The sequence below is a fragment of the Gopherus flavomarginatus genome, chromosome 1, assembly GCF_025201925.1.
Source record: "Gopherus flavomarginatus isolate rGopFla2 chromosome 1, rGopFla2.mat.asm, whole genome shotgun sequence".
Lineage (NCBI taxonomy): Eukaryota > Metazoa > Chordata > Testudines > Testudinidae > Gopherus > Gopherus flavomarginatus.
In genome coordinates, this window is record NC_066617.1 from 29922713 (window position 1) to 29938452 (window position 15740).

Consider the following 15740-nt stretch of genomic DNA (forward strand, 5'->3'; position numbering starts at 1 on the left):
TGAGGCCGGGATTAAAGAGCTCAGAGCTTCCCGAGGCTACGGACAGCCCAGAGCCCTTTGAATCTGGCCGCAGCTGAGATTTAAAGGGCTCAAAGCTCCCTGCGGCTCCGGGCAGCCCAGAGCACTTTGAATGCTGGCCGTGGCTGAGATTTAAAGGGCTCAGAGCTCCCCGCCACTGCGGGCAGCCCAGAGCCCTTTAAATCCCAGCCGCAGCTGAGATTTAAAGGGCTCAGAGCTCCCTGCCACTGCGGGCAGCCCAGAGCCCTTTAAATCCTGGCCGCGACTCCAGCGGCTGGGCTGGGGCCAGGATTTAAAGGGCTCAGAGCTCCCTGCGGCTCCGGGCAGCCCAGAGCACTTTGAATGCTGGCCGTGGCTGAGATTTAAAGGGCTCAGAGCTCCCCGCCACTGCGGGCAGCCCAGAGCCCTTTAAATCCCAGCCGCAGCTGAGATTTAAAGGGCTCAGAGCTCCCTGCCACTGCGGGCAGCCCAGAGCCCTTTAAATCCTGGCCACAGCTGAGATTTAAAGGGCTCAGAGCTCCCTGCCACTGCGGGCAGCCCAGAGCCCTTTAAATCCTGGCCGCGACTCCAGCGGCTGGGCTGGGGCCAGGATTTAAAGGGCTCAGAGCTCCCCGCAGTGGCGGGCAGCCCACAGCCCTTTAAATCACAGCCGCGGCTGAGATTTAAAGGGCTCAAAGCTCCCCGCAACTGCAGGAAGCCCAGAGCCCTTTGAATCCCAGCAGCAGCTCCGGCGGCAGGGCAGGGGCCAGGATTTAAAAGGATCTGGGCTCCCCTCAGTGGCAGGAGCTCTGGGCCCCTTAAATCCCTGCCCCAGCCCTGCAAAGCTTGGGGTTCCCCCGGTGCTCCAGACCCTTTAATTTGTCCCTGAGCCCCAGGAGGTCTCCTAGCCATCTCTGCAGCTGGGAGCCCCTGATTGATTTAAAGGTCCTGGGTCTCCCAGCCACAGCTGGTGCCCCAGGGCCTTTAAATCTTGAGAGGCCACACCTCTTCCGGATGAGGCCACGCCCCCTCAGGACTCCAGCAGTACCGGTAAGTCCTGTAAGCTACTTTCACCCCGGGCACTGTCAGCTTGCTTTCTGTGTGAAGATACCATAAATATGGATTCAAAGAAAGATCCTTCATCTCTGGACTCTAACAGGGCAAAATAACTGAATGAGAAGAGAGAGATCCCCAGAGTTATTTCTGGTAGCCCTGAGAGACTTGGGAAACTGGTAGATCAGGAGTCGGCAACCTCTGGCACGCAGCTTGCCAGGGTAAGCACCCTGGTGGGCCAGGCCAGTTTGTTTACCTGCCACATCAGCAGGTTCAGCCGATTGAGGCTCCCACTGGCCACAGTTCGCCGTCCCAAGCCAATGGGAGCGGCGGGAAGCCGCAGCCTGCACATCCCTCATCTGTGCCGCTTTCTGCAGCCCCCATTGGCCTGGGATGGTGAACCGCGGCCAGTGGGAGCAGCGATCAGCCAAACCTGATGACGCAGCAGGTAAACAAACTGGCCCGGCCCACCAGGGTGCTTACCCTCGCAAGCCATGTGCCAGAGGTTGCCAACCCCTGTGGTAGATTACCACATCTCTGCTACCATTTGGAATTATAGACTGTGACTCACCTGTACATATATTTTACCTGCTTTAAATAAGACCTGGTCAACAAGGGACCCTGGCAGGTCCAGTCAGCACCACTGATCGGGCTGCTAAAAGTCCAGTTGGAAGTGTAGCTGGGCTAAGACAGGCTCCCTGCCTGCCCTGGCTCCACATGGCTCCTGGAAGTGGCCAGCATATCCAACTCGTAGGCACAGGGGTCTCCATGTGCTGCCCCCGCCCTGAGTGCCAGTTCCACAGTTCCCACTGGCAGGTGGAGGCAGAGCACAGAGTCCCCTGGCTCCTCCACCTAGGAGCTGGCCACGCTAGCTGCTTCCAGGAGCCGCCTGAGGTAAGCACCGCCTGGAGCCCGCACCCCTGAATCCCGTCCTGCGATCTAACCCCCTGCCCCAGGTCAGAACCTCTTCCTGCACCCTAATTCCCTCCCAGAGCCCACACCCCATCCTGCACCCTAACCCCCTGCCCCAGCCCTGAGCCCCCTCCCACACACAAACCCCTCATCCCTGGCCCCAGCCCAGAGCCCACACCTCCAGCCAGAGCTCTCGAACCCCAGACACACACACATCCCAAGCCCCTTCCCAGCCCGGAGTCCCCTCCCACCCTCTGAAGCTCACAGCCCCACACCCCAGGCAGGAGCCCTCACCTGCAATGCAAACCCCTCATCCCTGGACCCATCCCAGGGCCTACACCCTAACCCCTGGCCACAGCCCAGAGCCCTCTTTTGCAACCAGAACCTCTCATTTCTGGTCCAACTCCAGGGCCCACACTCCCAGCCAGAGCCCTCACCCCCCCACACACCCCAACCCTGCCCCAGCCCATTGAAAGTGAGTGACGGTGGGGGAGAGCAAGTGACAGAGGGAGGGGGTGGAGTGAGCGGGATGTGGGGCTTCAGCGAAGGGGCAGGGCAGAGGATGGGGTAAGGGTGTTCGGTTTTGTGCAATTAGAAAGCTGGCAACCCCAATTTAACCTCTCAATAACTTTCATTATTTTTTCTTAGCTAATAAACATATAGTTAGTTTAATATAGTATTGGCTGCCAACGTTGTCTTTGCTGTAAGATCCAGAGTACCAACTGATCTGAGTAAGTGACTGATCTTGGGACTGGGAGGAACCTGATGTGGTGTGATTTTAGGTTTAAGTGACCTTTTATCACAAAGTTCAGTTGTCCGGGTGCAAGACAGATTGGAGAGTCTAAGGGGACTCTATGGTAAAACTAAGAAATTTATTTGAGCATAAGCTTTCATGGGCTAAAACCCACTTCATCAGATGCATGCAGTGGAAAATACAATAGGAAGACAGATATATATATATATACACACACACAGAGAACTTCAAAAATGGGTGTTGCCATACTAACTATAATGAGAGTAATCAATTAAGGTGGCATATTATCAGTAGGAGAAAAAAAAATTGTAGTGATAATCAGGATGGCCCATTTCCAACAGTTGACAAGAAGGTGTGAGTAACAGTGTCACATCCCAATGGTCCCCTCCCTCAGGGAGTCCCCAGGGAAGGCAGATCAGCATTGTATGTGGCTAATGCTGTTGCAAGCATCGCAACGCATTTTGGGGAGGGTCAAAGGTGTGTGAGTGGAGAATGGAAGATTCCCTTGCAGGAGTACGAGAGGCCAAGAAAGGGAGGGGAAGAAAGAAAAAAGCAGAGAAGGGGTTATCTCAGCACTTTAGCTAGAACATAAAATTAGGCTTGCAAGCATTAGATTTTGATCAGTAAATGCTGATTTTGCTGTTCACACAAACCAACAAAAAATATTTCCATCATCAATAATTAAAATTTACAGACAGGGAAAAAAAGGAAAATGCTGCTTGAGAACTCAGTTTGATTTAAGGAAACTTAGTTTGTATATTTTGACATGATATTGACAACGTGTGTCTAATGGTAATAAAGCTTTAACTTTTTGAATCTCAACATCTACTGTCATTAAGTAACAATTGTTTGACCCCCCCTCCCACCCATAACTTCCCACAGCAGTTAAAATTTAAATCCATAAAAATGGAGGGAAATGCTTAAACATCTATAATATCCATGAAAATTATAAAAAATGAAAATTGAAATCTGCCAAGCCTATACAACTAATTTTTGCTAATGCAATAGGCATTTCTTGCCCCCTCAAACCTTTAATATAATGACAGCATGTCATTTGCAGTATTTTCACAGCTGAAACATAAAACAAATAAATGCATTTTCTCTGCATTCCAGATCACATTAGCAAAATGAAGTCTTCTTTGCATGAGACTTTTGATTGAGCTGGCTTCATTTAAATACCAAATTGGGTTCTTCATCTTCCTACAGTAAGCTGTGGTACTGTTGCTTAGGTAGAACTCCTGTGGTGAAATATGGATTTCATTTTAATGCTCAATCCTGACTGACAAAAGAAATATAGATGGACAAATTATAGGAAAAGGTTTAAGTAATTTTTTGGAAATCAACTGTTATAGTGCTAATTTAAAAAAAAAAATGTCCAGAGCCACGGCAACCTATAGACACTGTATCCGCTTACAGTATTCTCTTTATTACTACATCTTTCACATGAAGAAGTACAGAAAGCCATGTTTTATGTTTAGAAACTGAAATTCATTATTGTATAATTGTGAATATTTTATCTATACTCTTCCTAGACCTATACGTAGCCTAAAGCTACTTCAGCTTTGGCTTTCAGTGATGCCTTAGGAAAATTCTTTTCTCTAACTTTTCAGCAATTATAATAATCAATTTCTTCATGTATTTCATTGCAAATCACATTATGCTGATTGATACCTATTTTTAAAAGTCTATTCATATATAATTCTCTCTCAAGTCTACAAGGAACGTAAAGTGTGTAATTCATACTGTAAATTATTCCTACTGTCATTATATTATTTTTGACAAATGAAAGTCTTTAAAATCATTATGAGCTAGAAAGATCTTGCAAATAGATCTGCCCGCATGTACCCTGCCCCCACATAAAGTTCCAATGACTCAGCCTGGCTCCCTGTGGATGCAGTCATGCTCCTGGAAGGATCCATTTGTAAGATCTAGCCCTTAAAATATTAAGAATGAAGGGGGTTTAATAGCTATTTTATCTATTCTTAAATTATTTCATAATGCATGTATTGTGCAAGGCTGGGCTTGTCACAGTTATAACTAGTGGTAACATTGCAAATTAACTCGCATGACAGCTAGCACAAAGCTGAGAGGTCTTCAATGTGTTTTCATTTTTTACCACAGAAAGGTCCTTGCTCTGCTCCCATTTTTGCAAGGGGAACTTGCTTCTGGGAAGAGTTATGCTTTCATTTGGCTCCAGTGCAGTGGTACAGTGTTTCAGAATTATGATACTTGTTCACCCAATTTATAGTTCCTCAGTTACTTTCATGACCTGAGCAACTCTGCTTCAGACTGATTAAAAATGAATATTTAATGACCTGTAACATTGTCATAGACATTTGTAAAAAGGTCAAATGAGTGAATTACTTTATTATAAGCAAAAATAAAATGTTTAATAATGACAACTGGAATTTTATAGGAAAACATAGCATTAATGACATGGATGACAGTTATTGTAGCTAGCGCTTATATTTTAGTATCTATGGATTTTAGTAATGCATGGATTATGCCTGTTATTTTGTCTCTAAATGTAAATTAAAAAGGCATATCTAGAAAGGTCATGGTCATTTTGATATACATTAAGGAAGAGGTGGGCAAACAACAGCCTGGCCTGCAGGACCCTCCTGCCTGGCCCGAGCTCCTGCCCCGCAGGACCAGCTCCAGGCACCAGCACAGGAAGCAGGTGCTTGGGGTGGCCAATGGAAAGGGGCAGCACGTCCGGGTCTTCCGTGGCAATTCGGCAGCGGGTCCCTCGGTCCCTCTCAGAGGGAAGGACCGACCGCCGAATTGCTGCTGAAGAATGAAGTGGCGCAGTACAGCTGCTGCCGAAGTGCTGCCGATCACAGCTTTATCTTTTTTTTTTTTCCTTCGCCACTTGGAGTGGCAAAAAAGTTGGAGCCGGCCCTGCTGCCCCTGCTGTTCCCCCTCCCCCACAGCATCAGCTCACTGCGAGCTCCTGGGGCAGCACAGCTGCAGAGCCTGGCCTGACCCAGTGCTCTGTGCTGCACAGTGGCATGGCTGGCTCCAGCCAGGTGGTGCGGCTGTAGCGCTGCCAGCCACCAGTGCTCCAGGCAGTGTGGTAAGGGGGCAGGTGGATAGAGGGCAGGGGAGTTTGGGGGATGGTGTGGTCGGGGGTGGGAGGGTGGATAGGGGTCAGGGTGGTCAGAGGGTGGGCAGTAGGGGGGTTGAATGGAGGTAGAGGTCCTGGGGGGGGCAGTCAGGAAGGAGGGAGGGTTGGATGGGTGGCAGGGGGGTAGTCGGGGCAGTGGTTCTGGGGGCGGTCAGAGGACAGGGAGAAAGGGTGGTTGGATGGGGCAGGGGTCCCGAGGGAGCCCGCAGGGGGCAAGAAGTGGGGGGGTCAGATAGAAGGCAGGGCCGGGCCACTCCTGGCTGTTTGGGGAGGCCCAGCCTCCTATAACCAGCTCTCCATACAATTTCAGAAACCTGATGTGGCCCTCAGGCCAAAAGGTTTGCCCGCCCCTGTATTAAGGCCTTGATCCTGCAAGCTTTTCCTTACAGAAAGGAAAAACACAATTTAATGCAAGCCTCTGGGCTCCATGCAGGTACAGGGGGGCTCACATGTGCAAGCTCATTGCAAAATCCTGATGGTATCCTGGAGAGTTTTGTCATTGCTTTCTATAGAAGGCCTACACAGGGACCTGCAGATGCTCAGTTCCTCTCAAGAATAAATATTTGGTATCTCATTCAGCACGTATGTATCAAGAATTCCCCCTGAGTATTTTACAATTTGGGGTGCATACCAACAGACACACAGACTTAACAGGCAGAGCCCAGGATATGGCTTTCTAAGAACACGAATTACAAAAAACACAAGCATTTTATCCACTACTTCACAGTCAAATACTAAACTAAGATTGCTTCAATTCAGATCACAGTATAATTTCTTTATCCACCCAGAGTCCCAGAATTTGTAATGCATATTCTGTACTAGTTGTTCATATTAAACATTAATTCCAAAACCAAGTCACATTTAAAAGCTAGGTAAGGTAGCTAAGTGACAACAATTTACTTACTGATCACATTTCCAGAACCCAAACATTTAAATCAAGGAATAACGAATAATGGGGACAATATAGATCAATCATGCACTGCTTATATTAAATCATAGAAGATTAAGATTGGAAGAGACTCCAGAAGGTCATCTAGTCTAACCCCTTGCTCAAAGCAGGACCAACACCAATTAAATCATCCCAGCCAGGGCTTTGTCAAGCTGGTCCTTAAAAACCTCTAAGGATGGCGATTCCACCACCTCCCTAGGTAAAGCATTCCAGAACTTCACCACCGGCCTAGTGAAATAGTTTTTCCTAATATCCAACCTAGACCTCCCCCACTGCAACTTGTTCTGTCATCTGCCATCACTGACTACCTGAAAGGGGGTTCCAAAGAGGATGGATCTAGACCGTTCTCAGTGGTACCAGATGACTGAACAAGGAGTAATGGTCTCAAGTTGCAGTGGGTGAGGTTTAGGTTGGATATTAGGGAAAACTTTTTCACTAGGAGAGTAGTGAAGCACTGGAATGGGTTATCTCGGGGGGTTGGGGGGGAGTTAGGTTCCAGGGAAATTTTTTTCACCAGACAAAAAACTAATTATATATACACACACACACACACACACACACACACACACACACACACACACACACACACACACACACACACACACACACACACACACACAGTATAAGTTTTAAACAAACAATTTAATACTGTACACAGCAATGATGATTGTGAAGCTTGGTTGAGGTGGTGAAGTTAGAGGGTCGGATGTTTCGCAGGGAATGCCTTACTGGTAAATGATGAACTAACACTCAGCTGAGCCCTCACAGGTTAACACATTGTTGTTAATATAGCCTCACACTCTACAAGGCAGCATGAATGGATGGAGGGGAGACAGCATTGCAGACAGAGACACACACCCCGTGTGTGAGAGAGAGAGAGAGACACATTGCCCCTTTGAGTACGCTGACACCATTCTAAGTATACTGCCTTTTTAAGTAGATCAGGAAGTTGAGACAGCAGCTGCGGCCGGCAAGCTCCCTCCGTCCTGAGCCCTGTCATGCCTCCCCCTTGCTCTATGGATGGGATAAGTGGATGGCAGGAGCAGGGGAAGGGAGACACCCTGACATTAGCCCCCTCCTCCCCCACACACACAGCAAGCAGGAGGCTCCCGGGGGCAGCTACAAGACAGAAGACAGGAGCAGCATACAGCAGTGCGGGGAGGGACAGTTGAACTGCTGGCAATTGATAACCTGCTGGGCGGCTGCTGCACAGGGAACTTCCTGCCTGTCCTGGCACCGTGGACTGTGGTGCATACCGGAAGTGGCCACCAGCAGGTCCAGCTCCTATGTGGAGGTGTGCAAGCAGCTCTGCCTGGCTCTCGCCTGCAGGCATTGCTTCTCCTCCCAGCTCCCACTGGCCAGGAACCGGCCAATGGGAGTCAATGGGAGTGCAGAGCCAGTGCTTGGGGAGGGGGCAGCACACGGAGCCCTGTGCCCCCCCCGCCTAGGAACCGGACTTCCTGCTGGCCGCTTTCAGGGTGCAGTGTGGTGTCAGAACAGGTAGGAACTAACCTGCCTTAGCCAGGCAGCACCGCTGATGGGACTTTTAACAGCCCAGTTGGCAGTGCTGACCAGAGCAGCCACCACAACCCAGCACCTTACATTCTGCGACCCAGTACTGGGTTGCGACCCACAGTTTGAAAACCACTGGTCTAGGTCACTCTGGATCCTATATTTACCCTCCAGCATATCCACCTCTCCCCTCAGCTTAGTGTCATCCACAAACTTGCTGAGGGTGCAGTCCATCCCATCATCTAGATCATTAATGAAGATGTTGAACAAAACCAGCCCCAGGACCAACCCCTGGGGCACTCCGTTTGATACCAGCTGCCAACTAAACATCAAGCCTTTGATCACTACCATATCAAAAACTTTGCTAAAGTCAAGATATATCACATCCACCACTTTCCCCATATCCACAGAGCCAGTTATGTCATCATAGACTTGCCCTTGGTGAATCCATGTTGACTGTTCCTGATCACCTTCCTCTCCTCCAAGTGCTTCTAAATGGATTCCTTGAGGACCTGCTCCACGATTTTTCCAGGGACTGAGGTGGGGCTGACCGGTCTGTAGTTCCCCAGATTCTCCTTTATATATAGTCATATAAAGTGCAAGGAACATGCATGTTTCATCACAGCACAACTACTTTAACTCTGAACAAGGGCGTAACTGGGTGCTTTCTTGTGTAACTTTCTTGTGGCTAGGAGTGGTTCTGCAGAACTCTGCCTCAGTTTTCCATCTCACAGGACTCCTCAATCACTCACCACCTCAGTCCAACAGTAATTAGAACACTCCTCTCTTGGGGTCCAAATTATTTAGTCTTTACACACGGTCCCTCCAGGCCCTAACCCCAGTTCGGCATCTCTCTCCTTTAATCAGAAGCTCCCAGCACTCCTTCTCGGGGTGGGTTCATAAAGCCAAAAGCCAGAAGGGACAACATGACCATCTAATCTAGTGATTCTCAACCTGTGGCCCATGGGCCACTTGCGGCCCAATCAGCACACAGCTGAGGCCCATGTGACATCCTCAGGGCCATACACATTGTGGGCCACACATAGGCACTGACTTTTGTTTTTGCTTGTGGGTCCTTTTGAAGAGGTGTGTGTGTCTGAAAGGGACACTCTGCCAATTTTGGGGGGAGGCTATTTTCAGCATATTTATACACTTCTTTCATATTCTAGTTCAGGCGAAGGCGGCATGTGAGCTGATTTTCAGTGGCACTCACACTGCCCCGGTCCTGGCCACCAGTCTGGGGGGGGCTCTGCATTTTAATTTAATTTTAAATGAAGCTTCTTAAACATTTTAAAAACTTTATGTACTTTACATACAACAATAGTTTAGTTTTATATTATAGACTTATAGAAAGAGACCTTCTAAAAACATTAAAATGTATTACCGGCACGCGAAACCTTAAATTAGAGTGAATAAATGAAGATTCGGCACAGCACTTCTGAAAGGTTGCTGACCCCTTTTCTAGTTATTGAATGTGTCTGTCAGGGGTATCTTTACTATTTTAATAATTATTCAATTGTTATGAACTACGTAATTACATTATCATAAATTACAGTATATTAAAATCATTGCAATCACCTACAAGCTGTCTTCACTAATGTCCCAGTTTAAAGACATTATGTCTCACTGTAGCTTTCTGAATGAAACTATCAGCAATCTTATTTACATCTGGCTTCTCTGGTATTGTTTTGATGCACATTAAGGACAGCTACATTATTCAATTGTGTCTGTCCCATTGATGACTAGAGACAATTTTTAAGTCTTCTGACGCTGGAGAATGAATTCAGGATGATAGAGGTACAGTGAGAAGGATACTTATGAATTTGCAGTACTCTGGAAACATAGTGCTTCCAGAATACTGCAAATGACTCCAAGTTCTCTTTCTTGATGGGTAACAGCTAATTTAGGCACTATCATTTTGTATGTATAGTTGGAATTAATTTTGCCATGTGCACTACTTTGCATTTAAAATTGAATTTCATCTGCCATTTTGTTGCCAACTCATCCAGTTTTGTGAGATCCCTTTGTAACTCTTTGCAGTTTGTTTTGGACATAACTATCTTGAGTAATTTTGTATCTCTGCAAATTTTGCCACCTCAGTTTACCCCTTTTTGCAGATCATTTATGAATATGCTGAATAGCTCAGTACAAGCCCCACTATTTACTTCTCTCCATTCTGAAAATAGACCATTTATTCCTACCCTTTGTTTCCTGTCTTTCAACTGGAATGCCTGAGAATGCTTTCAGGATCATCTAAGGATTCTTAAATAATGACAAGCCTTTTGTTATCTTAATCACCCTGCCTCTGTTTATAAACAAATTCCCTGCCCCCAGGGCAGAAGTTGTTAGCAGCACAGAACTCATCACATTCCACACTCAAGCTCTGGCACCTGGGTGCTGAGCACCCACTATTTTTTTTCCATGGGTGCTTGAGCCCTGGAGCACCCACAGAGCATATGGGGCCCACACTGGTAAATAGGTTGAGAACCACAGATCTAATCTAACACCTGTGTAACACAGGCCATGGAACTTCTCCAAAATAACTCCTAGACCCTATCTTTTAGAAAAACATCAGATCCAGATTTAAAAATTGACATGGATGGAAAAATCCCCCATGACCCTTAGTAAATTGCTCCAATTACAATTTATGCCTTATTTCCAGTCTGAATTTGTCTATCTTAGTGCAGCCCACAGTGTGTTATGTGGGCCACATCCAATACTATATGTGTGGCCCTAAGGATGTCACATGGTCCGCAACTGTGTGCTGATTGGGCCACAGGTTGGGAACCACTGGTTAAATTCCAGCCTTTTTGTTGTACCTTTTTCTAGTAGATTGAAGAACCCATTATTAAATATTTGTTTTCTATGTAGGTACTTATAGATTGTAACCAAATCACCCCTTAACTTTCTCTTTGTTAAGCTAAATAGATTGAGCTTTTAGAGTCAATCATTATAAGGTATGTTTCCTAATTCTCTCATCATTCTCATGTCTCTTCCTGAACCCTCTTCAATTTATCAACATCCTTCTTGAATTGCAGGCACCAGAACTGGACACAGTATTCTAGCAGTGACTGCACCAGTGTCACATAAAGCAAAAACAACCTCTCTACTCCAGGTTTGCATTAGTTCTTTTGGCCAAATGTCACACTGGGAGCACATTTTTAGCTAATCATCCACCATGACCCCAAAAATCTTTTTCAGAGTTACTGCTTCCCAAGATAGACTCTTTCATCCTGTAAGTATGGCTACATTCTTTGTTCCTAGATATACATATTTACTCATATTAAAAGGCATATTGTTTGCTTGTGCACAGTTTACCAAGCAATCCAGATCACACATAATGCTGAACCTGGAAGGGTAGCTTCTCATACTCATTCTATATGTACATTGCTCCCTGGAAGAAGACAATCTGGGATTTCCATGACTAGCTAGCATGAAGGGCTGGATATCATAAGTGTCAAGGTTTTTCCCCCACTTTGAACTTTAGCGTCCAAAAAGTTGGGACCTGCATGGACCCTTCTAAGCTTAATTCCTAGCTTAGATCTGATAACGCTGCTACCAGCCAAAATATAGTGTTTGGCACACTTCCTGTTCCCCCAAAACCTTCCCTGGGGAACCCAAGACCCAAACCCCTTGGATCTGAACACAAGGAGAAATTAGCTTTCTCCCTCTTTTTCCCCCCAGACTTTCCCCTCCCTGGGTTACCCTGAGAGGCTACACTGATCCAAACTCCTTGGATCTTAAAAAAAAGAGGAATTAACCTTCCCACCCCTCCTCCTCCCCCCCCCCCCACCAATCCCTGGTGAGTTCAGACCCAATCCCCTTGGGTCTTAAAACAAGGGAAAAAATCAATCAGGTTCTTAAAAAAGAAAGCTTTTAATTAAAGAAAGAAAAAGTAAATATTATCTCTGTAAAATCAGGATGAAAAATGTTTTCAGGGTATTCAGATTCATATATCCTAGAGTGACTCTCCCCCTCCAGCCTTAGATTCAAAGTTACAGCAAACAGAGGTAAAAATCCTTCCAGCAAAACGAAAAACATTCACAAGTTGAAAGAAAACAAACATAAGACTACTCCACCTTGCCTGGCTACTTACAAGTTTGAAACATGAAAGACTGATTCAGACAGATTTGGAGAGTTTGGTTGTACGTCTGGTCCCTCTTTTTCCCAAGAGCGAACAACGAACAAAACAAACAGCACAAACAAAGACTTTCCTCCATCAAGATTTGAAAGTATCTTGTCCCCCCATTGGTCCTCTGGTCAGGTGTCAGCCAGGTTCACTGAGCTTCTTAACCCTTTACAGGTAAAAGAGACATTAACCCTTAACCATCTGTTTATGACAATAGGGGAAAGTTTCAAGGGGACATGGGGACTGGGTTGCACCTTTTGTTAACTTGCAAAAGAACATGAACAGGTCTGACTACCAAAAGGAGGCTGCCAGACAACTCTCCAATACCAAATTCTACAGACCACTTCCCTCAGATCCCACTGAGGAATACACTAAGAAACTTCAACATCTACTCAGGACACTCCCTACACTAACACCGGAACAAATCAACATACCCTTAGAGCCCCAACCAGGGTTATTCTATCTACTACCCAAGATCCACAAACCCGGAAATCCTGGACGCCCCATCATCTCGGGCATAGGCACTCTCACTGAAGGACTATCTGGATATGTGGACTCTACTCAGACCCTAGCCACCAGCACTCCCAGCTATCTCCGTGACACCACTGATTTCCTGAGGAATCTACAATGCATTGGTGACCTTCCAGAAAACACCATCCTAGCCACCATGGATGTAGAGGCTCTCTACACAAACATCCCACACAGAGATGGAATACAAGCTGTTAGGAACAGTATCTGTGATGATGCCACAGCACAACTGGCTGCTGAGCTCTGTGCCTTTATCCTCACACACAACTATTTCAAATTTGGTGAAAATATATATCTCCAGATCAGTGGCACCACTATGGGCACCCGCATGGCCCCAGAATATGCCAATATTTTTATGGCCGACCTGGAACAATGCTTCCTCAGCTCTCATCCACTCACGCTCCTTCTCTACCTACGCTACATTCATGACATCTTCATCATCTGGACCCATGGGAAGGAGTCTCTGGAAAAATTCCACCACGATTTCAACAGCTTCCACCCCACCATCCACCTCAGCCTGGACCAATCTACACAGGAGGTCCACTTCCTAGACACCACAGTGCAAATAAGTGATGGTCACATTAACACCACCCTATACTGAAAACCTACCGCCCACTATGCCTACCTTCATGCCTCCAGCTTCCATCCCGGGCACATCACACGATCCATTGTTTACAGCCAAGCACTGAGGTACAACCGCATCTGCTCTAACCCTCAGACAGAAACCAGCACCTACAGAATCTCCACCAAGCATTCTCAAAACTACAATACCCGCACAAGGAAATAAGGAAACAGATCAACAGAGCCAGACATGTACCCAGAAGCCGCCTACTGCAAGACAAACCCAAGAAAGAGACCAACAGGACTCCACTGGCCGTCACATACAGTCCCCAGCTAAAGCCTCTCCAACGCATCATCAGGGATCTACAACTCATCCTGGACAATGACCCCACACTTTCACAGACCTTGGGTGGCAGGGCAGTCCTCGCCCACAGACAACCTGCCAACCTGAAACATATTCTCACCAGTAACTGCACACCGCACCATAGTAACTCTAGCTCAGGAACCAATCCATGCAACAAACCTCGATGCCAACTCTGCCCACATATCTACACCAGTGACACCATCACAGGACCTAACCAGATCAGCTACACCATCACCGGTTCATTCATCTGCACGTCCACCAATGTAATATACGCCATCATATACCAGCAATGCCCCTCTGCTATGTACATCAGCCAAACTGGACAGTCTCTACGGAAAAGAATAAATGGACACAAATCAGATATTAGGAATGGCAATATACAGAAACCTATAGGAGAACACTTCAACCTCCCTGGCCACACTATAGCAGACCTTAAGGTGGCCATCCTGCAGCAAAAAAACTTCAGGACCAGACTTCAAAGAGAAACTGCTGAGCTTCAGTTCATCTGCAAATTTGACACCATCAGCTCAGGATTAAACAAAGACTGTGAATGGCTTGCCAACTACAAAATCAGTTTCTCCTCCCTTGGTTGTCACACCTCAGCTGCTAGAACAGGGCCTCATCCTCCCTGATTGAACTAACCTCATTATCTCTAGCTTGCTTGCATATATATACCTGCCCCTGGAAATTTCCACTACATGCTTCTGACAAAGTAGGTATTCACCTACGAAAGCTCATGCTCCAAAACCTCTGTTAGTCTATAAGGTGCCACAGGATTCTTTGCTGCTTTTGCAAAAGAAAGACACTCTCCTGTCGACACAGTGCAGTGTAGCCACAGCGGTAAGTGGATTTAACAACATCGAGTTCAGTTATCTTATTCACATAACTGAAGCTGTGTAAGTTAGATCGATTCACCACAGTAGTGTAGACCAGCCCTTGGAGTTCACTAATAAGAGTGGGAGTTACGCAGTACAGCGCAGAATGTACAACTACTTGCTTGGGGCCAAGTGCCATAATTTGCACCTGGGGTGAAATTTATCCCTCTGTAGAGGGCCGTCACAAGGCCTATGTACCACTCATGTTCAGTGTAAGCCCTACTTTGAAAGGTAAAGTGGTGTACGGGTCTCATGCTGGTCCACTACAGAGGAGTGAATTTCATAACCATTACCTGTAGTTTGTGTTCAACAGCACCTTGAAGCCATAGCTCTTGAACTTTAGGAACAGAGGGAAGTTTAATTATATACACAGACAGAATATTGTAGAGTGAGTATGCATTATAATTGACTGTTCATTCTTCCTGTTGAAGAAACCATTCTCATGATAGGAGGGAACCAAGCTGGAATGGAAGGACAAACTCCCTTATGTAGGACTTGCCCTCCAGTGCAAATAGAGGAAGCCGATCATTTCTCACGTACTGAAGGTGTCACTGCTGGAATGGTGTTGCAGGAAGATGCAGACAGGCTGTGGTGATACTGGATTTGATCATTAAAAATATCGATAACCTGAGTATGTGGTAATCATGAGAACTGTTCAGTGACTTAGCTATTTGGTGCAAAGGTAGTTGGATCTCAGAAGATATCTAGAAAAACTTTGGTGACTGCTGTGGAGGACTCGGGCCTAGTCTGCACAAAGTTATATTAAGTTTCAAAGTAGCAGCGGTGTTAGTCTGTATCTGCAAAAAGAACAGGAGTACTTGTGGCACCTTAGAGACTAACAAATTCATTTGAGCATAAGCTTTCGTGGACTACAGCCCACTTCTTCGGATGCATGGAATGGAACATATATTGAGGAGATATATATACACATACGGAGAGCATGAAAAGGTGGGAGTTGTCTTACCAACTCTGAGAGGCC